Below are 26,749 nucleotides of genomic sequence, written 5' to 3' on the forward strand. Positions count from 1 at the left end.
TCTCTCATACATCATGCTTCTGTCTCCAGGGTTCTCAGTCAATGCTGTTCCATAAGGTCATAAGATGTTCACTAGAACATCCATTTCAAAGAAAATTTACTTTTTAATGCCGGAACCTATTGCCCTCTCCCTGTTAAAAGTTAGTTTGCTATTGAACATTTAGTCTAAAGAACCATTCAAGCATGTGTATCACTTTTTTGCTCAGCACAACCAGCAACACAACACCATCACAATGTAATTAGCTATCACTGCTTTATTTACTAAGAAAATATTTTAAAAATAAATGGTTGAATATTTTCTTCTTGTATTTATCTGTGAAATTTCCCTGACATCAAGAAAACTTGCAAGAAGAAAAAAAAAGCTTCCCTTTACTTGATTAGCATATAGGTACTGTATAAATCTATTGTGATTCAACATGCAATAGTGTTATTTTACTACTACAGGCAGGTATATTGAGCTTTGTTATTTTCTTTACTTTGTATCACATTACATTTTCTTGCTACTGATTTTTTTGCATATTTATGTTACTTTCATACATCATGATAGAAGTTGGATTACTCCTTTTGAGCACTAAACTGGCCTTTTATCCAGAAGGAACTCTGCTACCACAACTAAAGTGGAGAAGTCTGCAGTGAATAGGAAATGCATAAGTATCAGGGAAAGACCTAAAGCTCAGCAGCAAACGCAACAGCATGCAAAGCTGAAGAGCACCTGTTCCAAGGCTCCTCTTTGTTGAAAAATGCAGGAATTTCAGTTTTCAACTTTTGAAGCATAAATACAGCAGAACTTTCCATAATTTCAAAATAGTCAAACTTAGCCTTAGGCAATAATTAAAAGGAAGCTGTCACATGACCATGTCACGCATTTTATTACACATATTTTTTCAACATATATGTATTTTATTAGTTTTTATTATACAAGGAGTCAGATATAAAATGTTTATCATAAATAATTAGCATATTCTAACTCTAAGAAACAGTCAGAATTTACACAAAACATCTTATTGTACCAGCAAGTAGTAATTTCTTGCAGTGATTTTTATCTAAATTTTGCTAAACCAATTCCTTGGTTTATAATGTTCTTTAAATAGCATCAGGCTTTCCATTTACTTTGAGTAGTATCACCCTTCATGACAGCAAAACTGTTAATATGCACATATAATCCTTGGTAACAGAGGCAAGAACCTAAGGATAGAGACTAAAGGTAAGAAAAATCTTCCCTCAGAGCCTGATCAGCTTCTTAATTCTGTTCAGCAGCAGTGAATGATTACATGGCATGATTCAGAATTCCATACAGGCAGAAGAAGGGGTAGGAAAGTACTTTAGTACTTCTGTTGAAGACTGGCTTGTTGTCTCAGAGACCCATGTTTCTGAGAAAATGATGCCATACTGTTTCTTCTTGTATTCCTGTTTTAACTCATTGTCTGAGTTTGGAGTTTGAAATATGGAAATATGGCTTAGTATTGCCAAAAGGAGCAACCTCACTTTTAGCCCATGCCTGCTGCTTTTCTAGTGCAGAACTAAGGGACTGTGTGGCCACAGGGTGTGTCACTGGCAGACACAACCAAGAGTGGTTCTGCATACAGAAATAACAACCATCAAAGAACATTTTTTCATCACAGGAGCAGTCTTGAACCTACTCACTCTTCACCCAAGCAGTAGGGAACACCCTTATGGCAGCAGTTTGCCAGTACATCAACTTAGCCACAGCACTAAATTGTCCCTCCAGTAATCCACTGTGGTGAGCTACATCAAATATGAGCTATTTAACTTGTGGACATTTCCGTAAATGAATACTCAACAGTCCCAACCAATGCCTGCTGAATCAGGCTTTACTTACAGGAGAACTTTACCGAGAAGGAGAATTTCAAGTGAGTTACTTGGCAGGGCAAAAGATGACACGGTCCATAATTTGGTCCACTGGGAACATATCACTGTTAAACTAGGAAGAAGAAAGAACAGGTAACTGGGAAAATCCTAGCTAAAGTGAGAGCGGATGTCCCAAGCAGACCAACTCTATGCTTAGTATTGACTTAAGGAAGATGATGCATCACATAAAACACTTGTCAATGCATTTGATTTAGAAAATAATAAAAGGAAAAGAGCAATAAGATGAAATGGAATTGTTTTTTAATACATGGAATAAGACAGTCTATATTATGCGTATTTCATAGTCTTATCTAGGAAAAAACAGTGTTAAATTAGTCTGAATTATTTAATGTGTTCCTCTGTTTTACATCCACTGGCACGGCATCTTCTCATTGAAATATGGTTAAGTGACCACAAGGAAATAGCATCATGGAAATTATAGACCAAGTAGCCATAGTTCCAGGCATTATGATCAAATGTAACATCCTCGAACGACATCTGTGATATCATCAGATGCAACTCAGCTCAATTCTGAAGAGCACATTACTCTAAGTAACACGCATGCTGGTTTGGGGGTATTTTTTGGTGCATTTTTTTGTTTGGTTGGTTGGTTTTTGTTTGTTTGGTTTGGTTTGGGTTTTTTGTTTGTTTGTTTTTTCTCCTTGACAAAAGAATATATATGTAAAGGAGAGAATTAGCCTGCCCTTGCTTCTGCCACACAAATTTGCTAGGCTATGCCCCTCTAAAACACGAGCAGCTTCCCTAACCTAATCTGAGCTCTTGATCATTACATCACTGAAATGAGACCTACAGTTCTCCCTTAAATTATATTGCAAATAAAAGCTCTTTTCCAGTTAAAAAAAAATAAAATCTATCAAATATTTTTCTTTTTTTAATCTTACCATCTTTGACAACAGCCTGTTATGCCAGCTCAGACCTGTTTCAAAGGCCACATCCTATTAGATCTCATCTTAGTTACACCAAACTAAATATTGGGTTTGGTGCATGCATATTGACACAACAAAAATGTAGAATTATCTTTAACAGAATGTAATCCCCCTCCTTATGATGAAAAAATTCACACATACTTTGAAATTAAATCATATTAAAAGTGAGTTTTAGAGAAAACCAGTACAAGTAACATTGCAATATCAGAAAGGACACTTTGTTACTCTTAGGTCAAGGAAATATTTGCATCAAAGCTTTCATTGATTTGAAAGGTAATATGATACCACACACTGCTGCATTGTTTAGTGGTATTTTGAAGCTTTTTTCTATTAACGGATAAACTCTTTACTAAGAAAGCCTTTTGCTTTTCAGTGTCTTCAGCACCTTATTCAGCCTTTTTATGATCCTCCATCAGAAAACAAATAAGTGAACTCTCTGCTCTCTAAGCAGAAGCATTTTTAGAAACTATCAGGAGAATTATGTTAAGGAAACCAGTTAAGGACTTTCAAACTTAATTACGACACTAGTTCACAGAATCAGAGAATCACAGAATGGTTGGGGTTGGAAGGGACTTCTGGAGATCATCTAGTCGAACCCACCTGCTAAAGCAGGTTCACCTAGAGTAGATCGTACAGGAATGTGTTCAGGTGAGTTTTGAATGTCTCCAGGGAAGGAGACTCCACAACCTCTCTGGGCAGCCTGTTCCAGTGCTCTGGCACCCTCAAAATAGATGAGTTTCTCCCCATACTCAGATGGAATCTCCTGTGCTTCAGTCTGTGCTTGTTGCCCCTCATCCTATCATTGCCCTACTGCTGGATTTTTTTTTAATTTATTTTAAGTTTATCAACAACAAATCCTCAAAATCTAGGGCAAACACATGCATCCATTTTGCTGTTGAAAATGAGCTCTTAGAAAACCACGTTTCCACTGCTGCAGTTCCTTCTCTCAAGCAGGACACACTACTTGTCACTCAGTATGACAGATGGTCCTTCCTCCTTTCTCTGATCGTTAAGTAAGGAAGAAGTGGAACTCCTCACTTTCCCAACTCTCCCCAATATGTGATTGTTATTAGGTGGCAATCTGTTCACGAGTATGCTATGACTACCTTTCTGTGCTGAGTTATTTAGCTAATTAACACACCAAAGCAGAAAAAGCACAGTAGAGGAAAGGTAGTAAAACAGTGGATGAAAGAAGGACCCATGTCACAAGCTAGAAAAAACTGAAATTAAACTGTAATAATATTTGTTTGCTGAGCACAACTTGATTGACAGAGACAAACTCCATCATTCTCTTCTCTTGCTTAAACTTTTGTGTTTCTCTGAGGTTCTTTCAAACTATCATTTGACTTACAAATGTTATCATTAGAAAGATAAAAAGTGATTATCTCTTTGTGAAGACAAAATGCTACAGCTCTTTGCAGCAGCTTAAACATAAAGAAAAGAATTTCATAACAAGAACCATCCAACTATAAGTCTACATTGTATTTACTGGATTGTGACCCCCAACAACAACAACAAATTAGAATATTTTTTGTGTAATAGTTTGAACAATACTGCACACTGTTAGCAATGGTAGTTTAAAATATCACTCTTCTCAACTTCACAAGTACTGAACTATGCTATCAAAGAGTTGTTAAGGAATAAGAAACAGAGTCTATGCCAGACAGAGAACTGCTTTATTAAATTTCGGATCTCATGCAATGGCACAAGGGAAGTATTAAAGCGTATTAGAGTCTTGCTAACAAGTTCAGATGAAACATAACAGCCTAACACAGAACATAAGGTTGAAAGTCATTAAGTTAATCCACAGTGCAGAGGTTTGTAAAAAAAAGAGTATAAAAAAAAGAGTATAAATGTGAAATGTAATAGCCATACAGATAGATAAATAAAATGGAAATAACCAGAAAAAGCATCTTAAAATTACTTAGATCTTTAACAGTCTTTGATTATGCTATTCCATTCAAATTGATCCAACAGAGGACTGAGTCCACAAAACAAAGTAGCCTGAAACCCAGCTCTCTGAACACACTATCTTTGTGATCTGAAGAGAGGGAAATCTGAATGCCTCGAAACCTAAACCCATAACTTGAAAAAATATAATCTACAAATAGCATGTAAAGTTAATTATTTTTTTTTCCAGTAGTTTACAGAAGGACTGAATTATATGATGATGCCTCACTAGAAACAAATAAATTCTCAGAAGCCAAACTGCCCCGTACTTGTTCCTGGTCTTCTATAGGCCACCTGTTACCTTTTTAGTGCACAGGATATGGAAAAAAAGCAATTATGACAATTTGGGGTTTAGAACTAATGTTCGCCATTTATATTAAACTGTATATTACACTTTACTAGTTAGGTTGGAAAACAAACATAAAATACATACCATAAAATACACCACCTCATCTCAAAAATGGTTTAAAAAACCCTAGACTGAAAAACTAGAATTATATGGAAATTGCTGACTTCACTAATAGTTTAGTTTCTGAAGTGTTAAGTTTTTTTTAAAACCATAACCTTCTTCACTACGATGTATCACAATTTCTGCCAAATATTTTCAATTGTACTCTTATCAAGGAAGTGCCTTTATTCAGATTTTTGCTCCTATGATTTGAGCTAACTGACCTCCAATACAATTTACCTAACTCAAATGACAGACATAAATTATAATAGTAACATGGTTATATAGGTATAATAGTTCCACCCATCTGCACTAATGTGTTAGTGATTCCTTTCAAAAAAGCCACATGGTAGGAAGTAACTATATAAGCCTTTCAACTCAGGAACAGGGAATTCTAAAAAAAAATACTATTGTAAGAGCAGGAAAATTCTAAAAGGATATCTAAAGGGTAATAAACATCATAAGGTTATCTTTAGAAATCTGTATTTTCAAAGACTTGAGAATGAGATGCATATAGTGCAAATGAAATCCTGGCAACCGATCATTCCTGTTCAGTGCATTTCTTGATAAAGGCTGCTTATACAACAGCTTAGTTCTCCATAGTATTCCTTGAATAAAAATTCTGTCATGTGCTTGTGGTACTGTCTTCCACTTTACAGTAGATACATGATCCTAAAAAGGAAATAAAGGTTTCCAGCATTATGCTTCCTGTAAAAATATTTCTCGTGATATTTTCTGTTACAATCTCTATTTAAAAATCAACTATCTGCTATAAACTAAAGAAACAAGCAAAAAATCAACCAAACAACCCTCCTTAAAATCCATGTTTTAATGCTGACTCCTTTCCAATATACTTTTGGATTTGAAAGACGATGACAGAAGAGAGAAACTCTGAGAAGACAGAAAAATGAGAAGAGAAGGAAATGTCAAAATGGGCAGCAGAATGAGGAAAACACCCCTTCAACCTTCAATACCAGAAGTTAATAAAAAATTTCTGGAGATACAGATTTGTGCTTGAAACCTCCCTTCTCAAATACAAAACTCTGAGCAGTTGAATCATTTTCCCTGTTTTCCATGTCTAGTGGCAAGCCAGTATTCCATCTAAACAATGTAAGATATTTTCCTGTAAGTGCTCCTCTAGCATGCCCGTCCTTCTGCAAATAGAAAAAATTTCAGATCCTCAAAACAGAAACTAATTTTAAAGAATATATCTGTTACTATATCAATCTTTGTATCTACTTCCAGCAAAATATTATGCCAAATAATTCTATATCTTTCTTCCAACAGTCACAAAAACAAGTCAATATAGCTTTATGAAACCAACACAACTGTAGCAATATGTGTTAGCTTAGGCAGGACCAACATGAAGAACTTTTCTGCTCAATCAGCCTTGACTGTAGGCAGGAAGGACAGATTTTAACATTTTGTAAGGAATTTTCCCATTGAATATGATTAAAGGGTATGCAAATATAAGACTTACTTTCAGATCTGTCGGAGTAAGCAGAATCTTTTGATTCACCAAGCGTTAACAAGCTACAGCTAATTAGATGAACTAATGGTGCTCTTGCAGTACTAACAGAAACTCCAAGTTACTCAGCACTCCTAATACATCAGAGCCAAATAAAACTTCCAAGGTATACTTAAATGGCCACTAACATGGTACAGATGGACCAGGCAGTCTATATAGTGTTTGAAACAACAAAACTTAATCCATAAAGAAGTAAACTATCCTCTTAATCATCCACTAAACAAACCACATTCACGGTTTCTTATTGATTTCCAAAGTACAATATCAGCATATGACTAGACCAGGACATTGAAGCTCCACTATTACAAAGTCTCATTTTCACTCTACTACTTCCTCATGAAAGTAGTACATATGAAGAAGTATATATGAAAGAAGAATGACAAACGCTTCTGGATTCTCACAAGGTTGTCTGAGGCCACAAGACAGCCTCAGTAAATCACTTGGTGACAGCAGAAATGGTCTACACAACAGGAATCAAAAAAATGGATGTAGGATAATAGTCTGACAAAAGAACCCTTTCTGTGTTACGGCTACTGTAACATGGGTGAGAATAGATGGAACACATATGAAAAGGACATAAAACTTCCAGACAACATGTACTAACAGAAACCCCAAGTTACTCAGCACTCCTGACACATTAGAGCCAAATAAAACTTCCAAGGTATACTTAAATGGCCACTAACATGGTACGGATGGACCAGGCAGTCTATATAGTGTTTGAAACAACAAAACTTAATCCATAAAGAAGTAAACTATCCTCTCAATCATCCCCTAAACAATTTGCTGTTAGATTTCATCACATAATGCATCTCTGAGTTCACAGAACGTTTGGCCTATCTTCCAATATACAATGTTATAGGATTATTCTCCTAATTACTCAAACTCATTTTCTGACATAGTTAAGTACAAAAATAAAAAACAAATGAACAAACAAACAAATAAACCCACACCACCAACAACAAAAAACTCAAACCTCTCCAGGCTGTTACTACATTCTGATTGTTCCAAATACTGCCAATTTAAAAGTATTACAGAATTTCACTGAATTATGTTTTTGCCATTGGATTTTTTTCAACACTAGAAAAAAAAAAAAAATAGAGATAGAAAATAAGTAAAATTAAAAAAAAAAAAAATCCTGGATGACACTCCTGTCTTTTTCAGTGAAAACAGAAGGACAAAGAGAGAACGGCAAGAAGGGAGAAAGGAACAGGTAATACTTAAAATTTCTGGTTTCAAAAATCCAGATAAGAGTTTCATTATTATATTGCAGACTGAGGAAGAAACCTAATTCACCATTTCTTTCATAAATTTCTTTCAATTGAAAAGAAATTCCTGTCTGGTCTAGTTTTGAACTTGGAGTACAAAGAAGGAAATAACTGCATGGAACTATTAGTGATTCAAGGAAGAAAATTCTTTTAAAGAGCTTAATAAGGATATGAGTTGATTCTTGGAGAAGAAAAAAATATTACGACTAAGCAAACTGAAAAGGAAGGGCATTGGAAGCACAGGCAGATGCTAATGGAAACTCTGATAGCGAGTAACGTGTTTGTTTCTTCTACCCACGGTACTTTCTGAATATAACCTGTTGTAATTTGGAAATACACAAAGGAATTTGTACAAGTGGATATTTTTTTCTGTTAATGTTTTATGTGCTAATACACTTTTCACAATTTTAGTTCCAGAAAGCAATGAGACGTCTCCCCCGAAAAGAGACTGTCGTGTTAGTCCTCATCTTTATGTAGCCTACTTCAATTTAGCAAAGCAATATGTCATTTTTCCTGACACAGCTGTGTCAGTGAGTTAAAGAAGAAAAAAAAACTACACACAGCATGTCCTCATTACAACTGAAACTGTGTTGGCAGAGTTCAACCACACCACAGGATGTATTTGTCCAAACACTCTTTGAGAAAGGTGACTAATTTGCAACCAGTTTCCAAACGAGATTTCCATCACAAACTCCCTTATTTGACTGTTTAAGAGCTTGCTAATAAAAATTATGTAATGGATATTATAACTATGAAAATTATTTAATGAAATAAGTAGTAAACCAGCAGCCATTAAAGGAAAGAGCAAAGGCCATCTGTACACACCCCCCAAATAAATCACTCTTAACACAGTAACAGTCTATTTGAAACAGAATGTTTCAAGAAGTACAGCGTTTAAATGAACAAAAAAGTCCCTCTGCACTTCAGCCAGGTTTTTACATTCTCCACCTTGTTCCTGGGTACTTAGCAGGGAAAGAGCCAAGCGAACAGATGAGTCAATCATCTTGCTTCCAGTTTTTTTGGACTGGAACAGAGTTTTCTGACTGCTGAAGAGGCAAACTGCAAGGAAAGTATCACTAAAAATATTGCATTCCAGATAGAGATACGTTCAGCATATGGGATTGGAAGCAAAGTGTCATTCCCAAGATTCATAGCCTTATAAATAAGACAGTTTTTTCTAAGTGATGATGACAGCAGCTCTTATAGAATTAAAGATACTAAATAGGCTTAAAATATTCTAACACGATCAAAATTATATTTGTCATTTCTTTCCCCACTCCTCCAGTTTCACTTGCAAAAACAACTGCCTTAGTTTTATACTGAGATTTTTACTAAGGAAAAACATTTCAGGAGGCAACATTTTGCATGGAGAATTGCAGATGAAATAATGTGTCATGAAGTTATAACTGGAAAAAAAAAAAAAAAAAAGTCTTATAGTGAAAAATGCCTAAACAAGGTCAATATAGATGGTCACATTCAGTCTTAATGAGTTTTAAATTGAATATCAGAAAACCAACTTTATTTTACATGATAGATGAAACAGGAAGACGCTCCATTTTGCATGATACGTGGAACACCAGCCAGACTTTATTTCAAGCACCAACACTGACCCTCAGATCGTCCCTTCTAAAGGAAACTCTTGGAGCTAATAAATATTAGGGCACTTCCTAGAAGGAGGCTGCCCTCCTGGCCCAAGTCTGCCTATTCAAACCAGCAAAAACTGTTGATTTCCACATTCCTCAGCAAAGACCAGAGACATCTTCACCATACCCAGGCCATGTTTTCTTCATTTCTTACCACATAAGGCAAATGAAAATCTGTTGAGTATATCTATCCAAAATTCAGAAGGGCTAAGATAGTAGGTGCAATATTATCATAGCAACTTCACTTATGGTCCAACCATATCTAGAGGATACATGCACAAACTGTTATGATTCAAATGGATTCAAAAGATGCTTATAAACAAGAAATAAACAAACAATATCCTCAGCTCTCTTTTTGCTGGTAAGAAGAGTATTCTGCCAAATCTGGAAATGAAAATGAATGTTAGAATTATTTCTTCTAAAAATAAAGGCATGGTTTATTTCTCAACAACAGCGTGTTAATGTAATATATGTACCTTATTGAAACAAAAAACACATAACCCTCCCCTACAATTTTTTGTACCTAATATGAATACTCAATGAAATCTTGTAATTTAAAATGGAAAACTATTCCTGGATATGTGTACAGGGGCACGTGAATAATATTCAGCTGAACTCATATAGTGATGTAAAAATTAATTACAGGCAAGAAGAAAGATCTTTTGCCCCAGGATGCAGAGGCCTTAATGAAAAGCTGTACTAGTTAATAGTCAGCTGATTTTCAAGTAATAAACAAAAAAGCCACACTAGACTAAAACAGCTTGTACAGAACTCTGTTCACATGCCTAAAATGTAATCTTTATGTTCTATATTATCAGGAAAAGTAAAACAAAAAAAAAATACATTGACAGTGAACAAAATTATATAAACTTTCAAGATGGTATTTGTACATCTTGGACTTGGGTCATAAACCGCACACATGATTCTTTCCCAGTTTTAACCTAGGTAAGCAAACCCTCCAAAATAAAACATTTTTTAATTTAATACTTTATCAATGGGTAAAAAGATACACAGTAGCTTGTTTCCACTTCTGGCAGCAAATACAGGATATTTCTACAGGAAAACAACATGAATTAAATAAATATTTTTCAAATTAAAGAATTTTCATCTTGTTAATCTTTGTCCAAAAGCTTTAATTTTGCTTCTCCAGACAGTAAACTCTTCAGGCAAGAGCTGCATATTGTTCTGGTTTGTATTGTTTAGCATCTTTATTGTCACTAAATCAAGACATCAGATTTTTATTTATTTAAATATTGCATGTCCATGCTTGTTAGTGTCATGATGATATTTAAATGAAGAATTTAGTACACAGCCTTTCAGATCAAAGATCTTTTGCCAAACATGACTTTCAGAGACACATCTGGCATACCTATATATTCCAAACTTTAAACCAAATACAGTATTTAAGGAAAGCAAAGAAGAAAACTAAAAGGCTATGTTACAGCAAATCTTTGAGCCATTTCATAAGCAAAGAAAGTATTTCCAGCTGCCAAAAGTTTGGACCAGCTGCAAAAGGAGGTGTAAATGCTAATTAAACTTCAGTAGTGAAGACAGAGGAGAAATGGAATTTAAAAGAACAGTAAGAAAAATGAAAAAACCCTCTCAAAATAATTTTTTATACCTTTAGAAGAACTCTCCATTAAAACCAGCAAGCTTCGAATATATCTTTCTGCAGTGAAAGGTCAAAGACACTGCCCCACATTTAAGTTCTTAGGAATTGAGAACAATTTTCTGAAATAATGTATCAGACAAATTAACAAACCTCTTTTTAACTATGCGTATTTTAAAATATTTCAAAAATTCAGGCAAACTTGGTGAATAAGCTCAGAAAGCTTTTTAATTTTCCCCCTTCCCAGAGTTTAATGATCTTGGAATTCCTTTAGCCTTAAGGAATTTTGAGTTGCTTCAAAAATTATAGTTATCATTTAAGTTTTAAAACGGCTGTATGGGGTGAAATGGGATGTAACGGCTTGTGATGATCATATTAACACTTCAAAGAATGAAGTGTTAAATCAGAGAACTATGGTTGCATTTGTTTTCTTCACTGCAACTTTTTGCTAGCAGCATTTCATACAGAGCTAAATGGTTTTGACGTATGACTACATCTAACAAAGAATTACAAACCATATTGCTATTCATCTGAGAGGACAGATTATAGGTTTTCCTAAGGCCTGTTATACAAATAATTCTATTAAGTATTTGGTTTTATATATACAACATCTAGTCAGCTTTATGTGTCCTAAGTGCAAATCAATTAACATTAAAAATATCTTGAAAATGGTTAATTGCTTATATGTCATTGTGATTTTCTTTGTCTGCTCTACCATGGAAGACTGTACATGATACTTCTATTAAATTCAGCAAGTCTGTCAACAGGCAAATGCACTTCTACCAATAATAATGTTTAAAAATATTTGTGAAACTCAAATTGCTTTAAGATTAAACAGGTTGCATAGATACCCCAAGGGGTTTCTAACTTTAGCAACAAGACAAACCTCACAGGAAAAAAGCAAGAAGATTAAAACATGAGCACACAGTATTTCAGTGTAATAAGCTTTAAATACAGCAGGATGAAAAGAACATCTTTGAGAAAAAATGTCAAAACTTGATTTAATATTGATTTTACTTCAAGATTTCATTAATACAGTTTAAAATCATTTATAAGTTTTAATGTCACTTTAAATGGAGGACAGAAACAATTCAATATTAAGAACTGACAGGCCTTATGTAAGAGTTTCTAAGGGCCCAACTCAAAAAACATATATGGTCTTGATGAGAGATACTAAGCCTTCCATTATCACCACATGGAACCAGATTTAAAATCAAGCTGAATGTCCAAACTAATGATTAGAGGTTCAGCCTCCCATGGAAAGGGAAGAAATGGCAGCATCTGCACGACTGAGAGACAGTTACTTGGATAAGAATTCATGCAACACATTTCATGTGCTTTCTTTCCCTGTTCTCGGGCAGAAGTGCTGAGACTCACTATACATACTGTATCTCTACTCTGACAACACCTATAGGGAAGCAGAATCACAAACATTGTTCTAGAAAGATGTTAAATTGCATAAGGCTTGAAATGATTGTGGCAAGAAGTAAAAAAACCACACCTCTCAGATTCCCTATTTCAGGCAGCTCCAGGCTGTACAGGCTCCACTGCCACAGAGGAAGGTTGAACTAAACAGATCATTATACATACAACCAGATCAAAAAAGGACCGACTTTTTGTGCTTGGTCATTAAAATATTAATGCAGTCTTTGCTCATACTGCCTCCAAGTATGTGAAAACAAACATGGATAGTTACAACTAGCAACAATATCAGCGAGATACGATTATTAAAAATAAAAAGAGGGGTAGCGCATAAGTATATAAAATACGCTGAAATGGTAGAAACAATTCATACTCTGTTAAGGTTCAGATTCCACTGAGTTATGTCTAATTTGATCACTTAATGATGGACAGTTTCCTGCCTTCTTGGTATTCTTCATGATACCTAAAAGCTAATGGAATATACATTCAGATTATGTAGTTAAAAGACTCATGAGATCAAAGCTAGAAGAATTTATTTCATTGCAAAATAGCTAAAGCAAAATTAAAAGCTGAAAAAAGTTCTCAGATGCCAGGAAGATGGGGTGGAGAAAGGGATGCAAACTTATTTTTGAAAACAGAAACAGAGACACATGGAAATTTTTTTCTCATCCAGTTCTTAAAAACTATAGTAAAGAACAAAAAGCCGTCCCACCCTAGAGCCTTAACAAAAACCTCTACGATTGTTCTTGCCTTCCTTTTCCTACTCTTGACCACTCTCTAGAGACTATTATTTGGGGTCATTTCCAAAGGCTGCTTTTCACTTTTGGTTCCACTTTCAAATATTTGATGTGTGCAAGTTAAAGCAGGATCAAAGCTTTGGAAAGGATCACCTTGTTAAATGATATTGTAAGGCCCCAAGATTACATGCTTCTTTGCATAGAACAATCGTCAAGAGTGGTGCTTAAATAAAGTGGAAAATTACCTTGTTTTTCTGCCAAAGTGGGATATTAGTGTTTTCCTAGTTAAAAACAAACAAAAACCCAAAGACAAAAATACCCCAGTAGTCCTTCATATCCCAGACAGAGCTAGCTCTTCAGTATAAAGCTGACATTTATTACCTTGGCATTTATATTGAATAGCAGTCACTTCTCAGTTTTATATTTGATATTTTCCTACAGCTTCCACAAAAGGAAAAGGTCTTCAGCTTCTAGTTGCTAAGCTTCCTCAGAGTGAGATTTTCTCCAATTTGTCATAATCTTGTGATAATACGTGTTTTCTTTGAAAAGTATTAACAGTTTATTTTAAATTAAGCAAACAAAGACTGATAGATGGATCTGCACACTCTACAGATATGAAAAACTGAGAACAGAAACTGAAAGCAAAATTTCAAATTTTCTGGAAATATCTGTCTGTGTAAGAAAACCTCTACAGAGGTAATATACTTTCACCCATGCCTCTACTTCAGTCTTACCCTAACAAGTTACAAAATATTAGGGAAACATTCACCGGTTGTTCACTACTTACAATATGATTAAGTCATCTATGCCCATGTAGCTGTATACCTTCCACATCCATCTATAAAAAACCACAAGAGAACATGCACGTTCATGGCACTTGACTTTTAATGACACAGGCTGCACTCAAGTCAAAACTAATTTCCATTGTTAAAAAGACACTTCACAGGATGGTTTGATTTCATACCAAGTTGCAACTCTCTATCCTTAGATGCTCTGTCTACAGTCCTTCAAACTAAGTTAATGATGTGTGTTGACAGTTTCCTTTTTTAGTAATACAAAAGCATTTCTTCTTTCTCTCTTCCACTCTCTACTTAATCCAAAGTGGCTGAACTGTTTCTGCCAAAACTTACCAAAACAAGCCAACTCACTCACAAGCACAGGCCAAGCTACCTGCAAGGTGAAAGTTTCAGAACATTATGTGTGATTTACCTGAACTTCATACTAATACTCCTGATATACTTGTAGAAATATTTCTAAATGTGTATATAATGGTTCAATAACACTTGCACAACACATTTCTAAAACTAAAACTATCTTTAAACCACCATGAGCAATTTGAAGGAAGTATGGAAGTAAATAACTAAATCCAGGACCGTAATCAAAACTTCTCTATAATTTCTCAGCAATTTAAAAATATTGATTAATTTTCTGTAAGTAAAGACTTGTTATGATTCCTGCTGCACTCTTGGGAAAAATATTACAAGACAAGAGTGTAGGATAGCTGGAAGGACTAAGTATATACAGATCCCAGGCCAGCTCTCTGTCAGCTGTATCATAATGTGCTTTAATATTGCAGCTGAAGAAAGGAGACTGTGCAAGACAGCAAGAGAAGGGTTTCTTCAGAATGTCAGTGTGTGTCCTTCTCCTGTGTGTAAAAGATATTTTCACGGGTCATTATACAAATGCATTCTGACACTTCAGTAGTCTTGCCTGCAATGGTGATGCCCGTGAGGTTTACAATATAGAGTAACAGATTGTCTGAACACTGTAAATATTAATCACGTGTTTTCCACTCATCTGCCCTCCTGACTACATGAAGATACTCACATCCATCAAATGCTACAGAATTATAACAATCTGCATTCCCCACTTCACTGCACCTACCCCATACATTAGAAGAGAAGAAAAATCGCATACAGTTTTAAGAGTCATTTGGTGGCAGGGGGAAAGTATCCAGTAACAACTCACGTTAACAGCGCTGACAGGAAAGGGAGGAAAGCTACGGACTTTCTTAGGACTCCAAGAGGAACTCAGAGATCCCAGCTCTTGTGATTCCGCAGAAGCTATTTATAAATAAACTGCGAGCGAGCAGACGAGATGCTAATGAGGACTAAACAGATCCCTTCTCTGCAGTCTTGAGTTCGTGGTTCTATTTTTTAATCCGTTCGATTGCGACAGAAGCCGCTGCAGGGAAGCGAGCAGATGGGCAGAGCTGCAGAGAAGCAAACGGGAGGGTATTACCTTGCGAGACGCGGCGCCTGGGTTCAGATGCTCCCGCTGCTGATCCAGGTGCAGGATGCTGAGTGGCCGCACGACCGCGGCCGCCGCGGCCGCTGCTGTCACCGCCTCCTCTCCCCGGGGCGGCCACCGCCTCCCGCCGCCCGCGCCGGAGCCCCCCGCCGTGCGCGCGCCTCTCCAGTGTCTCCCGGCGGGGGAGGTGACACGAGAGGACTGACAGGGCAAAGTGACCAATCCTTGCGCTGCGCAGCTTCTCCGCGGCCGCGGAGCCCCAGTAGCAGCGGCGCAGCTGTGGCCCGGCCGGGGTTACCTGCGGGCGGAGTGGCGTGTCCTCCTGCTCCCGTCCCTCTCCGGAGGGGGGTCGTGGGGTCGGGGGTGTTCGCTTGCTCCCTGGAAGGGCTGTTGCTGTGCCGTGGCTCTTGCCTCTTGATGTGTCAGAAAACAGATTCTCCAGCACAGAGTGGGTTTCCAGAGAACTAACACACCGAGGCTTCAGCCTGCTTATTTTTGTCATAAACTGTCTCTGCATAATCCATCAAATCTGTTCTCCTCCTGGAAGAGCATCACTGCCGATCACGTAGCTACCGCTTACACAGTAATTGCAACATGGCCCTGAAGCAAACCAGGCACAGCCATGAACTGCAACACTGGAGGACAAGGAAACCTGCCCGTTGCTCCTAACACTGCTTGAAGAGCTAAATCACAGTATAAGTACTACCTCAATAAAATACGCAGTTATTTCAAGAAACGGAATTTTAGATGGAACAAGAACAGGACCTAGTTTGGTGGTCTGAGCATTATTTTTCTACAAGTAATCTTCATGCTACCCTGCACTGAAAGTACTCCATTCTGGAAGACACCTTAAAGGAAGCAAAAGGCTTTTAGAGCAACTTACTTAGGTAAAAATAATAGAGATAATTCAAAAGTAACAGAATTAAGGTTATAATATTTCTAGTAACAGATACAACTGAGAGAAAGAAATGGTCTTTTGATTCCCATTGGTGTTTAAGACCCTTATAAATACTGAAACATTGCAATGAGATACTTTTTCTGACTCTAACTTACAACCTTCTGTCACAATTGATTCTGCTGGGCTTCATTAATATGTGGTATGTTTATTGAATTCTTTGTTTGCTCACTGTGCATATTTTTTGTAAATAAATGTGATCTCATGTTATACAGAAGTCATCGCCCTCTATTTGAAGCATTGCAGATCATCAGATTCCTATTACTTTAGGCGAATCACAGTAACCTTTCCTTTTGAAATCTTAACAAACTGAGGTTTCTCCTTTCTACCTGAAGTTTTCTGACCATCAGCCTGTGGCCTATACATAAATACTAGCTCATACTCTGCATATTGAGACATGTTCTGCAGACTAGGCAATGGAAAAATCCCTGACCGACTGCAAGGCTTTCTCTTCTGATGTTTAGAATTTTCAACCAAAGCTTAACAATTGCTTTGTTAGTAACTTCCATTTTTGCAAACACATGGTTTATATGGAGACAGAGTTCGCAAAAAGCAACCAACAAGAAACAATTATGTCAGGCTGCAATGTAGGGCACACTGAGAGCAAAACGTAATCTCCGAGAGGTTTCCACTTCATCTGCACTCATCTGCGTAATCAGCTTTTCATCTTGTCATAGGATAAATGCAACCTGCCTTCTGCTTCATTTACCCTATATAGAACACTAGTATAGATTTGTATGAAGCAAGAGGTAAGAGCTTATGTAGAAAGGTATTTGGAAAGGAACTTTAAACCATTCAGTTTTTAAAGGAACATTAAAGGATGGAAGTCAACTATTTGCTAAGTTGATATACTAATTAGAGTTGAAAGCTATTCACTGCATCTAGTATGCAAACTGACTCTGCTTTAGATGAAAAAAATCCTTAGTTTCATCTATGATGTTGTGGATGGTAAGCAACGATACCTGTTGCTGAAAATTTTCAGGAGCTTTTATAACCTGTTAAATTCCAGTGAATAACCCAAGCTGTTGAGTGGGACTAGCATGATTATCACTTGCTTTAGTCTCAGTTCAACTGAGTGTGGAAGGCTCATACAAGTGAAGACCTTCATGGAACAAAGGAATGAGTAAGAGCTTCTTGTCCAGGCTGCTCCTTTATTTGGAAGAGTATCACCAGAAATCATAGCTAATCACTAAATGAAACACTTCAGCAAAAATGTTCTCAGAACCAATGTCTGAATTAGAAAGGTACTGACTGACTTTGATGTCTGGAAACCTAAGTCTAAAGTAAGTTCTAAGGGCTAACAATGAGAATACAGGCTGGCTGGCTGAATATTTATGATGCTTTGTGCTCTTCTCTCAAAGCATGGATATTTTTCTGTACTGTTGTCAGAAAAAAATGTTCATAAAGATGTATGGGTAGTCTCCTAGAGGTACATGAGGACAACATGAACTTTATGATGCAAAAAGGGGAGTAGGAAAGGTATCACAGCTTGCTGCCAAAGCAGTTATTCCTAGTCTATTTGAACTTGAAGAACTAAAAAGTAAAAAGCTATTCTGTGTAAGGCAGCTCCAGCTGCCTTTTTTTCAAGCCCACAGCAAATTCTCATACTTGAACAGGAGTGTCTATCTTTTAATATGTTTACTTTATCTTAACATTTCACATTAGAGCTGACACTTCAGTATAAAAGGGATGTAAGGTTTATATTTTCAACTGAATACCTTGAATACTCAATAAATTCAGCTCCATAATTCAACAATTCACTGTCTACTCATATTTGCATAGCCAGTTTTGAACCCAAAAGAACTAAATTTTTTCCTGACTTGTTTAAATACATTAACTGAATGTGTTTACGGCATAGTATATATGATTCAAACTCTGTTCTTCAGTTCCTTCTCCTTCACCTACTCAAGTCCCCTTTGTGTCATCATCCCATATTCTTTAGTCTGCACCATCCCATGCCTTGGAACAGCACTATGAGCTGTGGTCATTTGCTTCGTCATTCCAGCGATTCTATGCAGTAACTACTACTTCAGATCACAATCCCTTTTCTGTCCCCCCTGCCAGTTTTCTCCTTGCGTCTAAAACTCCATAAACATTCTGCTCAGTAATACTAACAATAAATTGTGAAATTTTATGGAGTCCTTAATAGGATCAATTTCAATTCTGAAATAATTGATAGACAAAAAAAAAGAAAACATCTAGTTAAGTGTAAGACACCATCTGTTTTCTTAATATTAAAATGAATAAAATTGGAATTGTAGGACTCAGATTACTCTGTATCTTCATACAGAAAACAAGAGGCAATAGCACTATTTATACAAACAACATAAATGCAAATATATTGGAATGCATTTATAAAATCGACATTGTTTTTTGAGCAAAGTAGGGTTTTTGTCTTTGCAACATATATTATATTATATTGCATCATGTTAATTTGGTTTATCCATAAATTCTTGATCCAAAACCATATAATACAGAAATATTACAGTTGACATGAGCAATTGATTTGTCACGCATCAATATAAAAGATTCTATCCTAATGAGGAATGCAAATTTGCTCATTTTAATTTATACCAAATCTACTTTGTTGATTCACCCAAACAATGAAATAACTTTAGCCAAAACGGCTTTCTGTCTGATTAATAAATATGGAACTTCAAGAGCCAGCAGAGGAGAATCTTTGTAATTTTCAAAATTCTGAATATATAAGACTTTGCAGTGCTGGCAACCCTTGCTATTAAATAATTGATTTTGGATAGGAGGGAAGCCAATCTTAGCACAAAAGCAAGTGTATGTTTGCAAATTTCTGACAGTGGAGTGAAAAATTACTTATCTTTAGGGGAAAGGGACATGATCGGGACTGCTGTAGGAAGCAGACCAAATGTTACAGAAAATTAAATGCGGAAGATCTCTCTGGAAATGAATATGTATTTAAGTGACTAAAACATTGTCAATGGTGAGGGTGTTTGTAGGACCAGTTTTGTCAGTACATTGATACTGAGGTATCCTCTGCCAGGCTTTAATACAAGAAGGAAATTGATGAAACTGTGGCGATTAAAATTTGAAAATAAAGGAATATTAACAAGAATAAAATAACTTGGTTCACATACCGTAGTTTGAAAGTATATGCAGGGAAATTTCAAACATTCTCTAATGATTATACATGGACACTATTTTTTTGTTAGGATATTTTGTAAAGGAGGAGTTTACTGTTTGGCATACTCTACATAGTAATAGATTTACATGAAGCTATTACACCATCAAATCCTTATGAAATCAACAAAATTGGATGACTGCTTTTGACAGCAACCATAGAGACAGCCATTTATTTGAGGCTAGTAGTGGAGTGCTATGCCAAAAAAAAAAATGGAAAAGAAAAAAAAGAGGCAGTATATAATGACATGATATACAGAACAATTATACTGGCTGATATATTGTGGAGACAAACTGCCTTCAGCAATGGTCTTAAGGAAAAAAGGCTTAGGACAGCAGAAACTCATCACCATTCCTACTTCTCTCCCCCTTTCTTTAATCCAGAGACATATGCTATTTTAGAGCCACCAGTGAACTGAGAATCAAACATGGAACATTCAGGTACATTTCCTGAAGCAGAAACTGATTCAGTTTGCACAGAGATGTAAACAAATATATATATATATATATATATATATATATATTTATATATATATAACTAAAAGTCCAATTATTCTATACTGAAAGGTTACATTCAAAATAAAGGCTAAATGAAAAACAGTGCAGAGCACTGATGGAGAGTATCTTGGTTTCCATGTCACTCTCAGCACACTAAACTATACTCTGACAAAGACAGCTATAGAGCAGATCAGACTTCTGTCTCCATGTGCCATGGTAGCATTTTTGTACTTGATGTATATGCTAAAGTTTAATATTGAAAAAGTCAGGAGAGAAAACAGTCTAAAATAATAACAAAAGCTTACTCAGTAGATACACTGTCCATTACAAATGCTTACATAAGCATAAAAAAACCCAAAACAACAACAAACCACACACACAACACTCAATAAACCGCTTTTACAGCAGCTAGTTTTGCATAATAGATAGAAATACGGGAAAACAAGCCATATCTTTTCTACCTATATCAAAGGCCTTAAACATATTTTAAACAGATGCAGTTTAGCAACAGTAACAATTTAGTAAAATTAGGTAGATGCAAAATTAGAATTTCTCAGAGCTAAAACTCTGAAAGAAAAGGTGGGAGAGAAGCAGAAAAGTAATGTTTGGACAAACCAAAACCAGTTGCACCTTTTCTAAAATGTGTGTTCACCAGAGTTGTATGAAAATAACTAGGAAATAAATTCAGAACCATACAACAGCTCTTGCAACTCCTCTGAAAGAAGTTAACTTAATTCAAACTATTTTGTTAATTTGTAGGTGTTCTACAAAATGTAATTAAACTATTACCTTGCCAGAATCTCAGCTTCACTCTTTGGAGAATCAGGGAACACACTAAGGGAAAGTTTCTTCTCTAGGGTCACCACAAGTAAGTGGCCAAGTTGAAAAACATCCAATTCTCTGCATATTTTGCAAAGATAGACTGTTACTTCTTCCTACATGATGCGGGGAAAAAAAAATGGTAGTCCAAACAGTGACAGAGTAGATCACAATATAAAACTTCCAGACCACTATTTACTAAATCTAGAAATTATATTCTTTATAAAAAAAAATCTTTATTCCAGACAAATTTCCTCTGTTGTCTCTGTTGTGTTTTTCCCAATATATTCAGCTTAAAAAGGAAAAAAAAAAAAAAAAAAAAAAAGAATGAGAAAGTCACAGATTCAGCTGTTCTGCAAACACTACAAATATTTGAAAGGAGAAAAACACAGATAACCTTGTATGATTTAATCACATGAGCTGCTTCATCAATTGATCATGTGAGTTTGATGTGTTTCTCATAAGAACATTCAGCTTAGAAAAAAAGGAACTTTATTTACTGAGAGTTACTAAGAAATATTTTTACAACAAACATGTATGTAATATCACCAAATCAGAATCCCAGTTCAAATGCTTCAAATGCTTTAACAACTGTATTTCTTAAAATATTATCTCTGTCTAATTTGAACCTCTTGTAACTGTCTGATACTGGCCAGACTTGGCACACATACCGTCTACAAAAAAGAAGAGCATGCCAAGTCCAAGGCAACAGAGGAGAAAGCAATTAATACTCCCAGTTATTCCAGGAAGGGGACCGATGTTTAACAGTGGTACTAGAACTGAAAATACTACTTATTTTTCCTTCAAAATCTAAGTTGGAAGTTTTGTAATCCTAACATTGACTCTCAAAGGTTTAACACAGTGGTTACAATGTTAAATAGGATAATCAGCTGATCAGTTGTCAGGCTGACTTTGTTAAAAATGTAAATTTAGCCTGTTCTTTTTTTTTTTTTTTTTTTTGCATAATATGGATAAATATAGAAAACAACACTCAATCATAACTGACTGATTTCCTTGCTAGTGCTTTTATAAGATATAGTGAGCCCAAGACATCTGTAGATAGTAAAACCACCATCTGCACAGTTATTTTTTAATATACAAACATCAATTGATGCTTTTCCTTTTAATTGAATAACTGATGTAATTCTCACTTGGTGGTGAGAATTTAATTTTAAATTTCTGAAACCATGATATAAGAGGAAGTTTCTTACGGTTTCAGCAGTGAAATAATATTTCAAGCTGTACCAATACTTACTGCTAGATTTCTAGCATAAACAAAAGCAGGAAAAAAAAGTTTATTCCTTTGCTTCATGAAACTGTCAGCATCAAGGAAGAAGAAGTGGTAAAAGAAGGAAGGAAGAAGAACAGGAAAACAAACATAAGAAAACAAAGTTAAAATACTTATTCATAACAAAAAACCCCAATTTGTTTCTGTGCTGGGATAAATATATATATATATATATATATATATAACAGTAACATGAGTGGTCCTAGAATCTGACTTCTCAGTACTGAAGAGAACTCCAAAGGCAGAAATATGAGTGAACTCAGCATATGAAAGCTGCAGAGACAAAAAGTTGCACTCGATTCCCCTATGTAATCCTTCCACTCAAACCAAAGTGAAGCAAAAAGTGAAGCTTTATATAAAAGCTATCACTGTAGTCATGTCACTTATGCATAACTTTGCATCTGTTTACACTTACTGGCAAGCAGCTTTTGAAAGCAAAATCTTTGTACTGCTCCAAATCCACAGTTCACTGCCTATTCATCAGCACTGAAAACTCTACCTTTAGAACTGCAAGGCTGAGATAGATTAAGAGATTAAGAGACACCACTTTGTACTGCAGCCCTTTTGCTGTCATGTGGGCTGATACCACAATTGCGTTTCTGCTGAGCATGGTAAACCTAGCTCCATTTTAACCATTTGAAACCTAGAGCAGTTTTTAGTTTGACTTAAGGGAAGCTACTCAAGACTGTCACTCATGTCAAGCCTCAAATTATTCTTGGCTACATCATACCGCTTTGTGCACACAAAATTTTACATGTCCCAAGAAGAGACAGCTTCATGTCTGTTTTCAAGAAGAAATGTGGTGATACTTTCTAGTCACTAAACTTTCTTCTGTGGGAATGGGGTTGTTCCTGGTTTCAAAACATGCTGATTTTGTGAAATACTAAACATATTCCATTTGCTGGGAGACTGCAAAGCAGTCAATTCTGAGTTAGTAAATGATCCAGGCATTTATCAAGATACCTATAAAGACGTTGGATGTTTCCCAATAACATTAACTTAAAAGCTCCCTGCATTTCTCACTAGCCAGGAAAGCTTATGTTTGATTTAGAAGGAAGAAAGAAGAATATCATGTTTCAGTGAGCTACAAATTTGTAGTGTAAATGTTCGTTACACTCATTTACACAAACAATTCTCTTGGAAGTTCTATGTCCTTATATGACTTGCAATTCCTATTCTTAATATTTCCATGGCCTTGAATGTCATGTTACATTTTGAACTACATACTCACCCATCTATGGACTTGGATAAACCGTGTATCTTTCAGAAGCAATATTAAACTTTGGGAGGCGGAAAGCACTGAAAGTGTATAGTTACTATGATTTAAATAACATTCTGATCTTAAAAAAAAAGTATTCTACTTTTAAAATGTGAGCTTATAAACAATATTCCACCTTTCTATTCCAAATCTTTCTTACAAAACAAGATACTGATGTCCCTTGTAATATGCTCAGTGATCAACAGATTAAAAAAAAGTATTATTAAAAAGCCAAAATGTTTATTTACACAACATTTGCATGGGGAAAAATATACTAAGAGGCCTTGCTTTGATAATTGGGGAAAGACAATCAGTATAGAATTTATTCTCTGCAATGGGATTTAATTGTTGAGCTATGAGGTAAGCTAAATCTGTAGATGGTTGGTAAGGGTATATTTTTTATATGAGCAGTTAAAATTGTTTATTATATACCTGATATTTTATCAGAGATGAAATAAAAAATATTTTCTTCTCCCTTCTCTATGCACAAACATATTTTTACATATCAGAACAGAGACATATGTCAAACAATTCTGTCTAGAAAAATGATTAAAAAGAAGAATTGGAAGCCTATAATAGACAAGATAAGACTGAACATTATAATAATTTGCCTTCTTAAGGCTAGAAGAGCACAACCACAAAATGAGAGAGATCACCTAGAAATCACTGAGAAATTGTTGTGTATGAAAACAGACCTGGGAGAAAAGAAAGCAAACCAAACCGCATTGAATTTGTTCAAAATATATTAAAGACAAAGCTGGGATTTCCTATAACACCCATGTTCTTTTAAGTATAAAAGAGACCCTTCACAGCAAAGAGCATTTTTAGAAATAGAACTTTCATATTAGTTTATTTAATAATATTTTCAGTAAACTTATTAATACTAATATGAGACTGAAATACATTTCCTAAAATCACTTTTTGAAAGAACAAATGGTGGCTTTACTCTCTTCATCAAATGTTGATAAAATAATGATAAGCAATGGATGGGGGGGGGGAGACAGGGCATGGTCAGAGTGGGGTAGGGAACATCAAACACTACCAGCACCAGACAGATCTGAGGGATGGGAATAAACAGATAATGATTGAACCAGCTCTTGTCTTTCCTTTGGTTTCTTTCTGCAAAGAGAAAAACAGATCCATTTTCCCCTTCAGTATGTGTCTTTTATCCATATGATCTATTGTGCACTTTTCAAATTGTTAATAAAGTGCAGGTATTGGGAATGTTTCTTAATGAAAGACAATTAATTTCCAGCACTTCCAGTTTGGTCTTTAATTTTACATAACAAAGAATCATCAACAATAATGAATGAAAGCTACACATGATTTCAGTATTGGGTGATTCCTAGTTTTGTTGTGTTTTCCAGAGGTTTTCTGTTATTGAACTTCCAGTGCTGCATCCTTGGATGATTTTTTTTTTTTAGGTTTTGAACACAAAACCAATGGAATAGGCATACTGCCTCCAAATATTCTAAGCAGATTCTTTCCAGCAGTTAAGATTCATGGACATATAGTGCTAGTGAAACCCTCTGGTTGGAGACAGACCCCCCAGACTGGTGTTCCTGGCATCCAAACAGCCTCCTGGGCAGACTGAACCACCACAGTTCCATTTGGAACAATGCTAAAGACACGACACATACTTTACACCCCAAGGTAAAAATTAATGGAAAAAAACCCCACTAATCCACTAATGCAAAATGAGGCAGGCTTTTGACAAGTCTATATAACAGCTGTACCTCAGTCAAAGGTATGAAGAATGTAGGAGATGATATCAACAAAAGACAGGATGTGTGTGACAGCAAACAATAGTCATAAAGTACAAAAGAGGACATGACTTCAGAAGAGGACATGACTTCCCTATAGAGAAATCCAACATCCAGTCATTATTAATCAGTTTAAGTAGTTACAAATAAACTTTATTTTACAGTTTAAAGTAATAAATCGTAGAATAGCTCAGGTTGGAAGGGAACTTTAAAGGTCATCTAGTCCAAGCCCTAGTATATATAATATCTGGTTACAAATACTTCTTCCTGCCCCAAATCACCATATGAGATAGCTCTATCCAAGCTACCAGAAACTCTGTGTGCTCTTTAGTGCATATGGAACATTGGAGGTATTAGGCACTTACATGCACATTTCAGGAGCTACATCAGAGCCAGAAAAGTTCTCCAAGGTTCATCACTCTCATAGCTCTTTTAAGTAGCTGGTAACAAACTCCATCTGCTTGTTTTCTAGAGATGACACACAATGCCCCTCCCTCTTCTGTCTCCTCCCTTCCCCTTTCTCTCTCCCCTTCAAAAAAACCAAACCAAACCACAACAAAACAGGTTCCCTATATTCTTTCAGAAAAGAGTAAGTTAATTCAAGCTTTTATGATGTATTTCATCAGAAGAAGTAGAGCTAAGACAATCTAAGAAGCGGAAGAATTTAAACCTGAAGTTTTCATGTTCCCAGAACAACTTCTGAACTAGTAGTTGGATCACCTTCACCTTTCCTGTCAAAGACCTGTAATAGGACTACTGAAACAGGGATGTATGCAAAATTCACCAATATTCAGGACCAAGAAAATTTTGGAGCAGAAGGTGTGACTGAACATTCCAAGTTGAATTGTGGCTTAAAGAAGAACCTTTCAAAGCTGAATTGACCCAACATGCTGGAAATAATACGCTTAGAGCTGCTTCATTCCATGATGTAGTTAATGGTTAGGAAGCTTCAGATTAAGCTATTCTGTAGCCACGTTGAACTACAAATTACTGTTAGGTTTTAACATTATAAATTCTCAAGTCACTTTTCTATTCAAACCACAAATTATGTATTTACACTTTTCCAAATTAAATTTTACACTGATCTTCTTTCTGACAGTCTTTTTCCTTTTTATTCATCCTAATTCAGCATGATTTGTGAATATTAATATGAAATTTAATCTCATTGTCAGAATCAATCTATAAGTTAAACAAATGCACACCAGTTTTCATGCTTTCACTTAAAAAAAGCAGCTGTATTTTATGACAATACGGTTTAAAGCCATCAAATTATTTATGAAATAAATATAAGCTAGAACAAATTAGGATAATGTAAGACATCAAAAAATGCTTTTTAAATGGCTGTAAT

At 35.6% G+C, this 26,749-nt stretch overlaps 1 protein-coding gene across 2 annotated transcripts in view; it reads right to left on the reverse strand.

Annotated features, from left to right (window-relative positions):
• LOC102090386 (formin-1) overlaps positions 1–16,427 on the reverse strand; it is a 28,511-nt gene extending 12,084 nt beyond the window's left edge. The window contains exons 1-3 of one of the 2 annotated variants that reach the window (XM_065064222.1): positions 15,659–16,422; positions 14,205–14,255; positions 1,840–1,941 (exon numbers count right to left, since the gene is read on the reverse strand). The gene's annotated coding sequence lies outside the window, so the exon portion shown is untranslated. Of the gene's footprint in view, positions 1–1,839; positions 1,942–14,204; positions 14,256–15,658 lie in introns of both variants that reach the window. The other variant, XM_065064223.1, reaches the window with a different exon arrangement.
• Between the last annotated feature and the right edge of the window lie 10,322 nt (positions 16,428–26,749).

This window comes from Columba livia, chromosome 5, assembly GCF_036013475.1.
Source record: "Columba livia isolate bColLiv1 breed racing homer chromosome 5, bColLiv1.pat.W.v2, whole genome shotgun sequence".
NCBI lineage: Eukaryota > Metazoa > Chordata > Aves > Columbiformes > Columbidae > Columba > Columba livia.